Source organism: Bos indicus x Bos taurus, chromosome 8 (genome assembly GCF_003369695.1).
Source record: "Bos indicus x Bos taurus breed Angus x Brahman F1 hybrid chromosome 8, Bos_hybrid_MaternalHap_v2.0, whole genome shotgun sequence".
Classification (NCBI taxonomy): Eukaryota; Metazoa; Chordata; class Mammalia; order Artiodactyla; family Bovidae; genus Bos; species Bos indicus x Bos taurus.
This window is the reverse complement of record NC_040083.1, coordinates 11,297,949-11,315,090: the sequence shown is the minus strand read 5'-3', so window position 1 is coordinate 11,315,090 and position 17,142 is coordinate 11,297,949. Positions and strand designations below refer to the sequence as shown.

The 17,142-nt window shown below is 40.2% G+C and overlaps 1 long non-coding RNA gene across 1 annotated transcript in view; it reads left to right on the top strand.

Moving 5' to 3' along the window:
* LOC113896931 overlaps positions 1-16,910 on the top strand; it is a 37,576-nt gene extending 20,666 nt beyond the window's left edge. Inside the window, exon 4 of the long non-coding RNA XR_003512185.1 lies at positions 16,523-16,910. This is a non-coding gene — a long non-coding RNA (uncharacterized LOC113896931). The remainder of the gene's footprint in view (positions 1-16,522) is intronic.
* Positions 16,911-17,142: the final 232 nt, after the last annotated feature.

Genomic DNA, 17,142 nt, shown 5'->3' with positions numbered 1-17,142 from the left:
TTTTAAGAGGCAATAATATGATATATTGAGTAAAAGCATGAAATTTGAGGACAGAGAGTTCTGGGTTTCAATTCCATCAAACATAAATCAGTTATGCAAATATACAGAATGTATTTCACTTTTCTAGTTTTCAAAATGAGAGTAATAATAGTGCTTATGTCATGGTTTTTATGATGATTAAAAGGGTTCTTGAATATTAAAAAAGGCAATGTCACGTAGGTGGTTGGACATATGAGTCTGGAATGCAGAAGAAAATTTGTGTGAGAGATATACTATTAATCTATATTTATATTTAAAGTAGGTTTCTTTTCATGACAAGCCCACAGCTAACATCATACTCAATGGTGAAAAGCTGAAAGCATTCCCTCTAAGATTAGGAACAAGACAAGGATGCCTCACCACTTTTATTCAACATAGTATTGGAAATCCTAACCACAGCAATCAGACAAGACAAAGAAATAAAAAGAATTCAAATTGGAAAGAAAGAAGTGAAACTGTTTGCAGATGAAGTGATACTATACATGGAAAATACTAAAGATGTCACCAGAAAACTACTAGAGTTCATCAATGAATTTGATAAAGTTTCAGGATATAAAATTAATACACAGAAATCTGTTGCATTTCTATACACTTAAGCTATCAGAAAGAGAGATTAAGGAAATAATCCCATTTACTATCATATCAAGAAGGATAAAATACCTAGGAATAAACTTACCTAAAAAGGTAAAAGACCTATACTAGGAAATCTATAAGGCTCTGTTGAAATCAATTGAAGATGGCATGAAGAGACAGACAAGATATACTGTGTTTTTGGACTGAAAGAATTAATATTGTTAAAATGACCATACTACTCAAGGCAATCTATAAATATAATGTGATCCTATTAAAAAAACCTATTTTTCACATTACTAGAACAAATAATTTTAAAATTGGTACAGAAACACAAAAGATCCCAAATAGTCAATACAATCTTAAGAAAGAAGAACAGAGCTGGTGGAATCATTCTCCCTCTTCAGACTATACTACACAGCAACAGTCATCAAAACAGCCACACACAGATCAATGCAACTGAATAGAGAGTCCAGCAATAGAACCATGAACTTAAACAGGCAATCAATGCATGGCGAAGAAAGCAGGAATATACAATGGAGAAAAGACAGTCTCTTTGATAAGTGGTATGGGGAACACCAAACAGCTACATGTAAAAGAATGAAATTAGAACATCTCCTAATGCAAATAAATAAACTCAAAATGGATTAAAGACCTAAATGTAAGGATGGAAACCACAACACTCCTAGAGGAAAACATGGGCAGAACAGTGTTTGACCTAAATCATAGCAATATTTTTTTGGATCTGTCTCCTAAAGCAAAGGAAATAAAAGCAAAAATAAACAAATGGGACCTAATTGAACTTAAAAGCTTTTGAACAGCAAAGAAACCATCAACAAAATAAAAAGCAACTTATTGAATGGGAGAAAATACTTGCAAATATTAAAACTGATAAGGGATTAATATCCAAAATATATAAACAGTTCATACAACTCAACATCAAAAAAAAAACCACACACACAAACACAAACAACAGTTAAAAAGTGAGCAGAAGACCTGAATAGATATTTTTCCACAGAGGACATGCAAATGTCCAACAGGCGCATGAAAAGACACCCAATATAGCTAGTCATCAAGGAAATGCAAATCAAAACCAAAATGAGATGTCACTCCACACTTGTCAGAATGCTGCTGCTAAGTCACTTCAGTCGTGTCCAACTCTGTGGGACCCCATATACGGCAGCCCACCAGGCTCCCCCATCCCTGGGATTCTCCAAGCAAGAACACTGGAGTGGGTTGCCATTTCCTTCTCCAATGCATGAAAGTGAAAAGTGAAAGTGAAGTCGCTCAGTCGTGTCCGACTCTTAGCAACCCCATGGACTGCAGCCCACCAGGCTCCATCCATGGGACTCTCCAGGCAAGAGTACTGGAGTGGGGTGCCATTGCTTGTCAGAATGGCTATCATCAAAAAGAACAAAAATAAATGCCGGTGATAGTGTTCAGAAAAGTGAACCCTTGTACACTGTTGGTGAGAATGTAATTCGGTGCAGCCACTGTGGAAGCAGTATGGAGCTTTCTCAAAAAACTAAAAATAGAACTACCACACAACCCAGCAATTCCACTCCTGGGTATATATCTGGGAAAAAACAAAAACAATAATTCAAAACAACATATGAACCCCAGTGTTCACAGCAGCATTATTTACAATTGCCAAGATTATAACAACAATTGCCAAGATGGAAGTAACCTAAGTGTCCATCAACAGATGAATGGATGAAGAAGATGTGGTATATATACTTATATGCATGTATAAGTATATAAGTATATATACATACACATATATACAATGGAATACTTTTGTTCATGCTCAGTATTCAACTCGTGTCCAACGCTTTGTGACCTTATGGACTGTAGCCCACCAGGATTCTCTGTCTATGGGATTTTCCAGGCAAGAGCACTGGAGTGGATTGCCATTTCCTACTCCAGGGGATCTTCCTGACCCAGGTATTGAACCCACTTCTCCTGTGGCTCTTGCATTGTCAGGCAGATTCTTTACCACTTGAGCCCTAGAATTTGCAATATACATTGACAACTAATCCAAGTCTACTTTCAAGTAACACCATATCTCTTCGTGGGTAGTACAAATACCTACAGTAACACAATATTCTCAATTCTTCCCTCCCACCCCTTATATCATTGCTGTTATTCATTTCACTTATATATAAACTTTAATCACTGAATACATTGCTATTATTTTCCCAAACTGTTATCTACTAGATAAATTAAGGATTAAAAAAATGGAAGCTTTTATTTTACCTTCACTTATTCTTTCTCTAATGCTCTTTCCTTCTTTTTGTAGACACCAGTTTCTGACCTGTTTCATTTTGCTTCTCTCTGAAGAACTTCTTGTAACATTTCTTGCAAGGCAGGTCTACTGGCAGCAAATTATCTCAATTTTTATTCATCTAAGAAAATACTTCTCCATTTTTCAAGGGTAATTTCACAGGATACAGATTTCTAGGTTGGTGTTTGTTTCTTGTTTTTTCTCTTTCTCTCAAAACACTAAATATTTCACTCTATTCTTGATTGCCTGGTTTCTGAGAAGTCAGATGTTCCTCTATGGGAAAGTTGTTTTTTTTTTTTTTCCCCTGTAGATTGATTTGCTGCAGTTTGAAAAAGATATGTTTAGGTGTTGCTTGTGGAGTGGGGCAGCAGGGTGGGGGGGCGGGCATTCATCCTGTTTAATACATTCTGAGTTTCCTGGATCTGTGGTTTTCTGTTGGATGTTAATTTGGGGGAAATTCTTAGTCATTATGGTTTCAAGTATTGCTTCTGTTCTTTTCTCTCTTATCCTCGAGATTTTCTCATTATATATATGAGAGAGGCAAACCAGGACTGAAATCTAGCTCTAATGCCAAAGCCCATGATTTTCTCCAGGCTGATTTGTGAAGAGTTTGCTACCAAATATTTACATTAAGCCATAAATTACTCAACCTGAAAAACTACAGTGGCATAATGGAAAGTGAGCCTGAATGAACAAACACACACCAGCTTTTAGTGCTCTAGAAACAGATCAGGGTGGGAAAGAGACTTCAAGTACTGAGCACTTAGAACAGAGAGGTCCTGTTGGTCTTTATATACCTTTTTTCTCTTACTCCTCTCATTAACCTTGCAAAGCAGAGCTAATTATTTTCATGTTACCCTATGAGGCTTTGAAGCACAGGCAGGGTTAGACTGATGCAAGACCTTAATAAAGACTGACTTTTTATGCTTTCGTTCCTTTTCACCCACTTCCCACTCCCCTATCCCCAACATTCCGATCCTCCTCCTCCTTGATGCCCTGAAATAGGTGAGGTTCCCTTTGAAAACTTAATCCGTGACAACTTCAGAAAAAAGTTGAAAGAAAAATTAGATGATTTGACCTTACCTCTTGACTGGCTTGATTTTATTGTCAAAGAAATGTGTGTGTGTGTGTGTGTGTGTGTGTGTGTGTGCGTGTATTTAAAATGGGCTCTATTTTCCTCATTCTTTCCTTTTTCTTCCCCCGCCCCTTCCTTTAGTTATTTTATTTTATATTTAGAAATGCCTGCCTTTTGGCTTAGTATAACATCACTGGCTCTTACACTGTTTCCTGCAGAAATTGTAGATACTGCTTACCCATCTTCTGTGGAAAAGTAGGGAGCCAGTTTGATCTTTGTGGGCAACTAGCCTTTTCTGCTTGGATGCCTCAGGAAACCTCTCTTATCCCTGAAGTTAAATATCTTAATCAATGTCTATTGTTATACATCAAATAGTCTCTGGGTATATGGTGTACCATTATGATAGCAGATTTCATTCTTTCATTTCAGGGAAATTTTCCTTCATTGTATTTCTGAATAATTTTTATCTCCTATTGTTGAGTATGCTATTTCAGGGACAATAATTATCTTTGTTTTGTATCATCTAGAACTGAACACCTTATTTTGTCCCTAATTGTTTTAGCTTCTTGGTAGTCTTCTGTGTTCATAGTGATGGTTTTAAGGTGTTCTTCAGCACCAGTAACTCTTCTTTGATTTCTAATTTATTTGTTAGATAGTATTATTTTGGTTCTGATGGGTTTCCTTAGCCTTGCAAGTCTCTTTCATTTCTTCATGTTGTTTCAGCACTTCATCTTTGAGTTCTTATTTATTGATAGCATTATTTTAAAGTTTTTCTTTAGCACAAGACAATCTGGTGAGTTTTCTTCTGTTCTTTGGGTTTTGTTTTCTTCCAGGCTGTCTCCTTCATGTTTGGTTTTCTCTCTCTCTCCCCCTCTTTCTAGCGGATTAACACAGTTGACATGACTTTTTTTTTTCTTTACATGCCATTTATTTTTATTTGCTCAAGCTATAATTGGGCAGTTCTGCTTCTCCTCAGTTCCTCTGACCTACTGTAGTTCTCCTTGACCTCCTTTGTACCTTCCCTGGAAACTATCAGACCAGTGGACGGCAACTTGGGGGCTGGATGTCATTTTCTATTTACTTTTCAGCGGCTCGAGTCTTGAGAGAGGAAGAACTCCCCTGGATCTGCCTGCAGCTCTTGCTGGGATCCTAAACCACATTCTCTGAGTTGCAGTGAATGTTTTTTCCCCGGGCAGTCTTCCCAGTGAGGGCCAGGGGTCTCCTAACCCCTGGGCTCTGGTTGGCTCCTCCAACTCAGCGATGACCTTGGAGAACAGCCAGGCCTGTCAGCCCCTCTAGCCTCAGCTGGGATCCACAGTGGTGCGGAGAGCAGCTCCTGTGCTCAGAGCTTCCACACTCACCTTTTTTGGCCACTTCTCTTCAAATCAAGGTGAATTCAGAGTATCAGAATTTTTTTTTGACTCACCTGTTCTCACTTCTCTTTCTGGGGAGTGGGTGTCGTGGTAAGCAAGGTTAAGAGCTACTTTTCAAACTTTATTACATGATGTTTTATCATTTTTCTATTTTGATTGCTGCTGATGAATTTTTGGCCTCCTGAAAAGCAATAATTTTGTTCATTTCCTTAGGTGCTGGGGGACAAACATTCTCTGATCTGATTTCCTTTACTCCAAAGTCTCAGAACAACTTTGCAATAAGCATTCTTGGTGATTCCAAGCAGATGGTTTGAATCAAATTCAGAAAAAAAGCCAAAGCATGAAATTCAGAGTCAAGGTAAAAATAAAACTAAGGATGGGGTGAAAAGCAGAGAGCCTTATTTTGTAATGGCTTTAAACAGTGAGATAGTTCCTAATTTCATATTTACTTTAAAAATATACTTGGGCTTCCCTGGTGGCTCAGATGGTAAAGAATTGCCTGCAATGCAGGAGACCCGGCTTCTATCCCTGGGTTGGGAAGATCCTCTGGAAAAGGGAATAGCAACCCTCTCCAGCATTCTTACCTGGAGAATTCCACAGATAGCAGAGGAGCCTGACAGGCCAGAGTCCATGGGGTCGCAAAGAGTCGGACACAATAGCAACTTTCACTAAAAAATATACTTATACTTCTAAGAGCTTAAAAAAAAAAAAAAAAACAGCCAAGATACTTTGCTTTTCCTTTCCCAATGTTAAAAAGAATGGAAGGTGAATAGGGGCAAGTTAAAAAACCTCACATATTAAATACATGTAAAGAAAAAGAAACCCCAAGCATTTTTGCAATCATAGAAGGTACCAGAGTGGCATTAAAAATATGACCCAAGAATATCCTTCCCCAAGATGTCTCCTTCTAAAAGCAGCTGCGCTGAACACCTCTGACTTTACCATACTCTGCATTTATTTATCTTACAGAGTGTAATGAATTCTTTCGTTACTTTCAGAGATTAATTCTGTGTGCTGACTCCAACAAGACTTGATGCTTCCTTCCATTGTGCTCAGCCGCATTTTAAGCAGCTCCCTGGGAGGTAGTCAGTGCTGTGTACGGGGATTTCACTGCATGGTTCACATTGAGATCAGCAAAAGGGTGGATAAATCCCTAGGTGCGGTTTTAATTTTGTTGCCAGGAAAAAAAAAAAAAAAAACCGCAACCAGTGTTCAGAGTCCATCAGGCTTAGCTTCTCTGATGTACCTCTGCGAAGTGCATCGGGCAAGAAACAGCCCATCCTGGAGCCAGGCCCTCCTTGAATTACAGCTGCCAGCCAGACCCAGGAGGCTGTGTCCTTGGAGCCCAAGGCCCGTGCCGCCCAGTGCTGCCGGTCATCGGCTCTTGAGAGCTGCTTATCCTCTTTTCAGCGTTTGGCAAATGTGCTTCACCATTAGCTCAAGTTCTCAATGTGTTCCTCAAATGATTCACAGTGACTCCTCCACATGTCACCTTAACCCAGTAGGCACATTTTTAAGAGCGGTTTATTCATTTTAAAGTATTCAAATGCCTCCCAGTCACAATGACTGAAGAGGCCAAGCTCTTCAGTGAATACCACTGATTTCCTGAAATGCTTCACAAGTACTAGTTAGGTATAGTGACGGGGCAGGGTGGCAGTGGCTGAGCTCCTGCACTCTGATCCCAGGAGCCTAACTCCTGTCTCCAGCACTTCACTACCTGCATGACAGAGCTAGGTACTTACCCTCATGGGGCTCTTTATATGTGAAATGGGAATAATAATGGAAAGATTTTTAAAAAGCTCATCTACAGGGAATTCAGAGGTAAAGAATCCGCCTGTCAAAGCAGGAGACGCGGGTTCAATCTCTAGGTTGGGAAGACACCCTGGAGAAGGAAATGACAACCCTCTCCAGTATTCTTGCCTGGAAAATCCCATGGACAGAGGAGACTGGCAGGCTACAATCCTTGGGATCACTAAGAGTTGGACACACTAAGCATGCAGGTTTGCAGAGTTTCTATATGGAATTCTTAGCCCTGTGCAAACGACATAGCCACTAAAGATGACTAGCATCTTATTTTATCAGAGAAAGCTAGCACCAAAGATTCAGTTTTATACATCTTAAAGTATTATTGAGTTGCTTTACCAATGGAAATGAATAGAGTGAAATACTCTTGTAACCGGACACTTTTCACTTGCAAGTTTTAATAATTTCTTTTTAACTGTATAAAAATCACCTGATTTTATGGACGAGGACACACACAAAAATATAGAGACCTTCTTGGGGTCACAAAGCTGACTAGAAGTAAAGTCAAGGCTAAACCTCTAGCAACATCATTTTTAAAAATTATCAATTTATTTATCCAGCTATGTCAGGTTTTAGTTGTAGCACACAGGCTCTCTTTTTCAGGTGTGCAGGCTCAGTAGTTGTGGCAGGAGAACTTAGTTGCCCTGCAGCACATGGCATCTTGGTTCTCTGACCAGAGATGGAACCCGCGTCTCCTGCGTTGGAAGGTGGATTCATAATCAATGAACCACCAGGGTCATCCCTAGTCTCACTTTGAGTCCACTGCTCTTTTCCCTACATTACCTTGCCTTTCTTTGTGTGATCATCTTCATCAGCGAAGATGCTCATGTCAGTGACTTCACATTTTAGCTGTTATAACAGAGAGCCTCAAAATAACCCCGGATTAAAGAAGGCATTTAGCTCTCTTGTTAAAGTTTGACTACGTAATCTGGGACTGCTATGGTGGCCCTGTGATGGTCAGAGACCTGGCTTCTGTTCTGATACTCTGCCTGCTTCAGCACATGGTGTCCAAGACGGCACCTCCAGCCTTTGCCATCATTCCTACTTTCCAGTGAAGATGTGGAAAAGGGTGAAAGGCTCACTTCTTTGGTCTCAGAATACACGATATTTTCGCTCACATCCCGTTCACCTAGACTTAGTTATGTTTCTACATCCAGAGCTGCAAAGGAGGAAGGGAAATGTACTTTTTGGTTCTGTCTATCCAATAATTATATTTCTATGTAAAAAGGGAAGAATGGGTGTTGGGGTATAATTAACAGTCTCTGATACACACACACAATAAACTTTAAGTAGAACACTATTATTTACAAAAGTACTAAAATTTCTAGAGTTAAATACAACAGCTGTCAGATACACACAGGTCCTAAGCTCCCACGAAGGGTTCAGTTCAATTCAGTTCAGTCACACAGTCATGTCCGACTTTTTGCAACCCCATGGACTGCAACATGCCAGGCTCCCCTGTCCATCATAAACTCCCAAAGCTTGCTCAAACTCATGCCCATTGAGTCAGTGATGTCATCCAACCATCTCATACTCTGTCATCCCCTTCTCTTCCTGACTTCAATCTTTCCCAGCATCAGGGTAGTTTCAAATTAGTCAGTTCTTCTCATCAAGTGGCCAAAGTATTGGAGTTTCAGCTTCAGCATCAGTCCTTCCAATGAATATTTAGAACTGATTTCCTTTAGGATGAACTGGTTGGATCTCCTTGCTGTCCAAAGGACTCTCAAGAGTCTTCTCCAACACCACAGTTCAAAAGCTTCAATTTTTTGGAGCTCAGCTTTCTTTACAGTCCAACTCTCACATCCATACATGACTACTGGAAAAACCATAGCTTTGACTAGATGGACCTTTGTTTGCAAAGTAATGTCTCTGTTATTTAATATGCTGTCTAGCTTGGTCATAGCTTTTCTTCAAAGGAGTAAGCATTTTTTAATTTCATGGCTACAATCACCATCTGCAGTGATTTTGGAGCCCCAAAAAATAAAGTCTGTCACTGTTTCCATTGTTTCCCCATCTATTTGCCATGAAGTGATGGGACCAGATGCCATTCTCTTAGTTTTCTGAATATTGAGTTTTAAGCTAGCTTTTTCACTCTCTCATTTTCATCAAGAGGCTCTTTAGTTCCTCACTTTCTGCCATAAGTGTGGTGTCATCTGCATATCTGAGGTTATTAATATTTATCCTGGAAATCTTGATTCCAGCTTCATCCAGCCCTGCATCTCACATGATGTACTCTGCATATAAGTATATGTGTATATATAAGTATATAATAGGTAATTAACCTATTTCTAAAAATGTAGTTCAGGACAGCAGCACCCACCTAAGGATCTAGGAAGGTGGTATGGGGTTTCCCCAATGTATTTAAAATATCTAACAAAGCCAATGAATAAAAAGATAAATAATAAGCACTGGTGAGAGTATAAAGAAACTGTAACTCTTGTCCTTTGCTGGTAGGAGTGTAAAATGGTGTAGCCATTCTGTAAAACATTTGGCAGTTTCTTAAAATGTTAAACATAGAGTTACTGGATGAGCCAAGAATTCCACTCCTAGTCAACTGCGCAAGAGAAATGAAAAGCTACGTCCACACAAAGATTTGTATGTGAATGTTCATAGGAGCATTAACATAGGCAGGAATATCCCCAGGTGGAAAAACCCAAATGTCCATGAACTTGCAAATGGACAAACAGAATGTGGTTTATCCATGCAGTGGAGTACTATTCCAGCAATAAATAGCAATCCAGTACTGATATATGCTCCTATACGGATCAATCTCAAAAATGTGGTGTTAAATGAAAGAGGTTATATGAAACACCACATATTGTATGATTCTGTTTACATGAAATACCCAGAATAGGAACATCTGGAAGGACAGGAAGTAGATTAGTGGTTGCCTAGGGCTGGGGGTGGGAGAAGGCAATGGCACCCCACTCCAGTACTCTTGCCTGGAAAATCCCATGGATGGAGGAGCCTGGTAGGCTGCAGTCCATGGGGTCGCTAAGAGTCAGACACGACTGAGCGACTTCACTTTCACTTTCCACTTTCATGCATTGGAGAAGGAAATGGCAACCCACTCCAGTGTTCTTGCTGGAGAATCCCATGGACGGAGAAGCCTGGAAGGCTGCAGTCCATGGGGTCGCACAGAGTCAGACACGACTGAAGCGACTTAGCAGCAGCAGCAGGGCTGGGGGTAGGAAGGGGAGTGGAGGTAGTGCGGTGAGATTGGAGAGTTTTGACTGCAAAGAGGCATGAGGGCTTCTGTACATGTGTGTGATTCTAAAATTTTGATTGCGGTTAACAGTTACACAACTCAGTAAATTTACTTAAAATTATTAAATTGTACAATTTTTAAAGGCCAGTGGAAGCAGCACATGGATCCTTAGCTGGCAGGCAGATGTACAATGCATGTTTACTAGGCCACAAAATGGGCTGTTCTAGTTAGCATAAAGTTTAAGCCAAATCATGTATAAGCCAAAATGATGTCCCCATATCTCAATATATGAACATTTCTTCCTCAGCTTTTTTTCTCATTTACTGTATTTGTAGAAATAATATTTCCGCCTTTTCCTAGTTTCTTTGCTTCTTGTTCTACTGTATTTAACAACATACTGAGAATCACTTCTTTTTTTGGTTTCCTTTAGGAAAATAATAATATGTGTTAATCAAATGACTATGGATCACTTAATCATCTCTAGGCAATAGTTAGTCTTGGAAATAGCTCTTTCAACAAAGTAGTTATTTAGTTTAGTTATTTTAAGGTAATTAGTACACATATACCGTGCAAATAGGAATTCATGGGGAATTCTTTCTGGGAATCTTCTGTTATTTCCACAATCTTGTTTCTCACAATTTTTCTTAATTGCCAAATTCCATTTAAAAATATAAATATCATCCATTAAAGTGGTGTTGCTGCTGCTGCTGCTGCTAAGTCACTTCAGTCTGTGCGACCCCATAGACGGCAGCCCACCAGGCTCCCCCATCCCTGGGATTCTCCAGGCAAGAACACTGGAGTGGGTTGCCATTTCCTTCTCCAATGCATGAAAGTGAAAAGTGAAAGTGAAGTCGCTCAAGTCGTGTCCGACCCTCAGTGACCCCATGGACTGCAGCCTACCAGGCTCCCCCATCCCTGGGATTCTCCAGGCAAGAACACTGAAGTGGGTTGCCATTTCCTTCTCCAATGCATGAAAGTGAAAAGTGAAAGTGAAGTCGCTCAAGTCGTGTCCGACCCTCAGTGACCCCATGGACTGCAGCCTACCAGGGTCCTCCATCCATGGGATTTTCCAGGCAGGAGTACTGGAGTGGGGTGTCATTGCCTTCTCCGAAAGTGGTGTTAATAATCCATAAATAGAATCTATTCTTTCTAAATAGCTCGTGATTTACAAATATGCACATGTAAATTGACTATACATTTGTAAATCATGTTTTATTTCTATGCGTGGGGAATATTGATTTTTAAAATTATATAATTCAGTTAAAAAGTATGTTAGTTCCTAATCTGTAAATTGGAGCACTTCCAGATTCAGTTACGTCATCTTCTAAAGCATGTATATGCATTATTAACGATTATTTGCATGTATCCCACATATAAATATTTTGGGATGGCTAACAATATACGTCGGAGAAAGCAATGGCACCCCACTCCAGTACTTTTGCCTGAAAAATCCCATGGACGGAGGAGCCTGGTAGGCTGCAGTCCATGGGATTGCTAGAGTCGGACACGACTGAGCGACTTCACTTTCACTTTTCACTCTCATGCATTGGAGAAGGAAATGGCAACCCACTCCAGTGTTCTTGCCTGGAGAATCCCAGGGATGGCGGAGCCTGGTGGGCTGGCGTCTCTGGGGTCGCACAGAGTCGGACACGACTGAATCGACTTAGAAGAAGAAGAATATACGTAGAATGAAAGCAATTTCTATTTTAGACTGATAAGCAAGAACTTCTATCTAACTTTATACGTAGTATTCCTCACTTTGTGTATACATTAAAAATGTATTGTTAATAACAGCAAAAATAAGACAAAAAGGTGAATTACATTAAGATTAAAAACTCAGAAGAAGCTTGCCTGGGCTAGGGGACATGCAGTTTGCAGAAAGATGAAACCCAGGGATATGATTAGTGAGGCATGCTGCTTTGTTTTAAAGTGGCATTCTTTTTCTAAAGATAATAAGAACGAACAATTAATAGCAATTGACTGTAGGCTGTTAAAGAGTTTTTAGAATTAATGCCTATTTTTTTTTCCCAGTCACTTAGAATCTAAAATTTTCTTCTGGAATCGCAGAACAATTTGCATATATGGAACCGATCACTGAATGCAAACCAATTTAAAGTATTAGAGAAAGAATAATAGAGACAAAAATTCAGAGAAAGCTCAAACTCCCAAAATAGTTCAAATGATCATACATGAGGCATACAAGACAAGCAACCTCCAAGTCTGAGGAAGCAGGTAAATCAGTGCCCCCTCCCTGACCGGAAGAAGTCTTAGGGGCAGAATGGCAAAATTTCTTTTTTCACTTAATAAAAGAAAATCCTATGCATTTCCAAATGTAATTTTAATCATTTTTTTCAATAACAAAGTGCTTCAGTTCAGTTCAGTTCAGTTGCTCAGTCATGTCCGACTCTGTGACCCCATGAATCACAGCATGCCAGGCCTCTCTGTCCATCACCAACTCCCGGAGTCCACCCAAACTCACATGCATCGAGTCAGTGATGCCATCCACCCATCTCATCCTCTGTAATCCCCTTCTCCTGACCCCAATCCCTCCCAGCATCAGGGTCTTTTCCAATGAGTCAATTATTCACATGAGGTGGCCAAAGTATTGGAGTTTCAGCCTCAGCATCAGTCCTTCCAATGAACACCCAGGACTGGTCTCCTTTCGAATGGACTGGTTGGATCTCCTTGCAGTCCAAGGGACTCTCAAGAGTCTTCTCCAACACCACAGTTCAAAAGCATCAATTCTTCAGTGCTCAGCTTTCTTCACAGTCCAACTCTCACATCCATACATGACCACTGGAAAAATCATAGCCTTGACTAGACGGACTTTTGTTGGCAAAGTAATGTCTCTGTTTTTTAATATGCTATCTAGATTGGTCATAACTTTCCTTCCAAGGAGTAAGCGTCTTTTAATTTCATGGCTGCAATCACCATCTACAGTGATTTTGGAGCCCCAAAAAATAAAGTTTGACACCGTTTCCACTGTTTCCCTATCTATTTCCCATGAAGTGATGGGACCAGATGCCATGATCTTCGTTTTGAGCTTTAAGCCAACTTTTTCACTCTCCTCTTTCATTTTCATCAAGAGGCTTTTTAGTGCCTCTTCACTTTCTGCCATAAGGGTAGTAACATCTGCATAACTGAGGTTATTGATATTTCTCCAGGCAATCTTGATTCCAGCTTGTGCTTCTTCCAGCCCTGTGTTTCTCATGATGTACTCTGCATATAAGTTAAATAAACAGGGTGACAATATACAGCCTTGACGTACTCCTTTTCCTATTTGGAACCAGTCTATTGTTCCATGTCCGGTTCTAACTGTTGCTTCCTGACCTGCATATAGGTTTCTCAAGAGGCAGGTCAGGTGATCTGGTATTCCCATCTCTTTCAGAATTTCCCACAGTTTATTGTGATCCACACAGTCAAAGGCTTTGTCATAGTCAATAAAGCAGAAATAGATGTTTTTCTGGAAATCTCTTGCTTTTTCGATGAACCAGCGGATGTTGGCAATTTGATCTCTGGTTCCTCTGCCTTTTCTAAAACCATGTTGAACATCATTTATCTAGTTGTATGCAGCCTCTTTCTCTCCCACACACTAACATTTTTATTAGCACTGAGATTTCTGCAGGGTCAGATGCATGTGTTGGTTATCTGAGGGCTTGCATTCTTTTCTGGATCATATAAAAAAGTAATTGACCCTGCACGTGGCTCCTTATTGATTGAACTTCTGATACGTTAGTTTCAAACCCAAAAATGTAACCAGTAATAGGGTCACATTTCTTTACTATTCCAAATCTAGATAAATGGAGGGCTTCCCTGGTGGCTCAGTAGTGAAGATGGATGATGGAAGAACCTCTGGCTTACCAGGACCCAATAAAATAAGGAGGACTCAGGCTTGGTCCTTGCAAAGGCCTTGGTGATCATCTGTGCAGTGTTAAGAAAGAGAAATGCAGAGTACTGTGAGGGCAGATAATATGACTGGTGAGCCACTTGAGGGGGACAAGGAAGGCAACCCCAGATAAGTGACGTTTAACCAGCGACACGAACAGGAGTAAGATTTGGCTCTTTGCTCCTCAACCAAAGTTGGATCCCTTTACCCACTTTCAGTAAAGCCAAACTATTCACACCAGGTTGTGGTGAAGAAAAGTGTAGTGTTTACTGTAGAGTGCCAAGCAAGAAGTTCAGGCCTTTTAAACATTAGCTGCCTGAACTCTCTGCTTGGTCTCCTGCAATAAGTGCTACATTTTTCTTCATCGTAACCCAGGGTCCATAGGCTGGCTTTACTGCCAGTGGGTGAAGGGAACCAAGTCTGGTTTGTTAACATAATCACACTGAGGGGGTTGGAGATCTGATTCCTCCTGGGAATGCTTGAGCAGCAGCAGATGGCCAGTAGAAGGCTGGATCCCAGTGACCAAAGGCTTCACTAACAGGAGATCCTCAGAAGACTCACCTCATCTCTGACCCCTGTGGCCTTTTTACTGGCCAAGCCTGTTGCTGGTTTTGCCCTTTCTTTTAGGACTTTTTCCTTCAGGAGGTCCCTAGTGCACCATGTTAACAATCCTCCAGATGGACGTATCAGATGTACCTGAATCCCAGCAATGGACATCTCTTGGGCTCTATCTGGAGCATTTGCTCCATCCCCCTTTTTTCCTACTGTGCCCTCCACAACCACCAGGATCATAGTTGCGATGTATTAATGAACATGCGCTTGTGGAAACTAGAAAATCTGGGGGAGATTTATAACAGAAATGTACAAATGTTTGCTTTCTGTCCTATGACATTGTCTACTCTTTTTTTTTTTTTCAAGTTACAGCAAAATTTATCAAGTCCAAAACATTCTGAAGTGATTCAATCACCACTTAGCATCAATAGAAATGGTTCGTGATTCTATTGTCCATGTGCAAGTCTCTAAACATTATTAGATGTGTCATTTCTGTGGAATCCCAACAATAATTTGATTTTTAAAAAATCAATGTCAGTACCCTAGACTAAACAAAACCACATGATAATCATCAAAACACAAGAAGAAAGAAGTACTTGTGTTCCGGGGAGAGAGAGAGTAGGAGGGTGCAGACAATTTACAGTTAATAATAGACAAGTCACCTGTGTATCTTTAATCTCCTGAATTCAGTTACTGTTTCAGTGAAAACTTGAGATAGCAAAAAACAGGAGAGTCAAACAATAGAATCTTTCCTACTGAGAAAAAGAAATTAAGTGTGGGAAACTTTCTCCCCTCAGGGCAAAGCAGACGCTAAAGAAGCTGATGGTCACAGGCACGGAGGGGAGCGTAGATAAACGATTTGAAGCTATCAGTACACAGGCTCCCCAGGCCCTCCTGGTGCTTCACTCGCACCCTTAACAACCTGCCCGTATTTAGATGCCCCACCATGGAGAGTTACTGTTACTCACAAAAATGAACCAATTCCTTTAAGCTTCCTAGGACAGGAAAGTGAGCCACCAATCACTGTTCCAGGGTATCTGTGCCTAAAAACATCTTCTTCCCTTACAGGAACAAGAAAATGAGAAGAAAAATTAAATTCACTAGGAAACAAAATATGCAAAGGTCAATCTATATTGTTGATACTTTCAATTAATGATTGATTTTTGTTCTTGGATATGTATCCCTTTAACCTAAATAATTCGGCATAGAATCTAGGACATAGTAGGTGTTCAGTAAATATTTGTTGAATTCATAAATAAATGAATATATATTACATAGTTGATATTCTTAAACTGAGGACATCATTTCCAGGTAGCTCAGTGGTAAAGAATGCGCCTACAGTGCAGGAGATGCAAGAGACATGGGTTCAGTCCCTGGATTGGGAAGATCCCCTGGAGAAGGTGATGGCCACCTACTCCAGTATTCTTGCTTAGAGAATCCTCATGGACAGAGGAGCCTGGTGGGCTACAGCCCATGGGTCACAGAGAATCAGACATGACTGAGCAACTAAACACACACCCCTGCCAGAGTAATTTCAACTTGCATTCACTACACTTGAGGATGCTAGGAACCAGTCAGTATCTTTAAAGAAACCAAATCTGGACACAAAGCAAACATATATTGAGCATTCAGCATGTCTAAGACTCTGTGCTTGGCCATGATGGGTCACTACAAATGCACAAACCAAGGTCTTGCCCTCAAGTTACAAGTTTCTTTCTCCTTCCTGCTCCAGGGGATGTGAAATATTGGCCAAATTGTTGAGGCAGCTGAGCCCACAGAAAATGGCCTTGCTGTGAAAACATCCTTGGCTGTTTGGTGGTGTCAGAGGGGACCATGAGCCCAACCCCAGGTGACAGTGGGAAGGACTGAAGGAGCACCGCGTCAGAGGAGAAGGAAGAGAGTCAAGTGGAAGGAAAAACGGGAAGTGAAAGGGCTGCTGCCCTCCCTGAATTAAAGGTTCACCATCCTCCTGCTCTCAAGAGCATCCATATGTTCTGTCACCCGCCCACAGAGGCGACCAAAACATCAGACCAGTGTTGAAAGGGTCAATGTGGCTTTCTACCAAGAAATATTTTAAAAATAATATATAATATTATTTTTAAATAATAGATATTACTAAATATTTTTGAAAAAATATATAGTATTATTAAAATATTTTAAAAATAATATATAATATCACAGGTTAAATATTATGCTTATTTAATAATTTAAAAGTATTAAATAATATATTCAGTAAATATTACTGAGTAACATTCCATTGTATGGTTTTTTTTTTTTTTTTTTTTTCAGTTTATTTTTGGCTGTGTGGGCTTTTCTCTAGGTGCAGCGAGCGGGGGCTTCTCTCTAATTGCG